The sequence below is a fragment of the Buceros rhinoceros genome, unplaced genomic scaffold (genome assembly GCF_000710305.1).
Source record: "Buceros rhinoceros silvestris isolate BGI_N320 unplaced genomic scaffold, ASM71030v1 scaffold12377, whole genome shotgun sequence".
Taxonomy (NCBI): domain Eukaryota; kingdom Metazoa; phylum Chordata; class Aves; order Bucerotiformes; family Bucerotidae; genus Buceros; species Buceros rhinoceros.
Window position 1 is genome coordinate 1,881 of NW_010422803.1, and position 209 is coordinate 2,089.

Genomic DNA, 209 nt, shown 5'->3' on the forward strand with positions numbered 1-209 from the left:
GGTACCCAAAAGGGGGGTGCCCCGGGGAGAGGGGGGTCCTGGGGATCTGGTACCTTCCAACGTCTACTTCAACACGCCGAGGGGTGGGACAGGGGTGCGTCAGCGCTACCTGGGCACAGGGATCCCGGGAAGGGGGAGCTTAAACAGACCTACGTTATCTAAAACCAAGACAAACAGAGCGGCGACCCCCTGCCACAAACGCCTGGGGA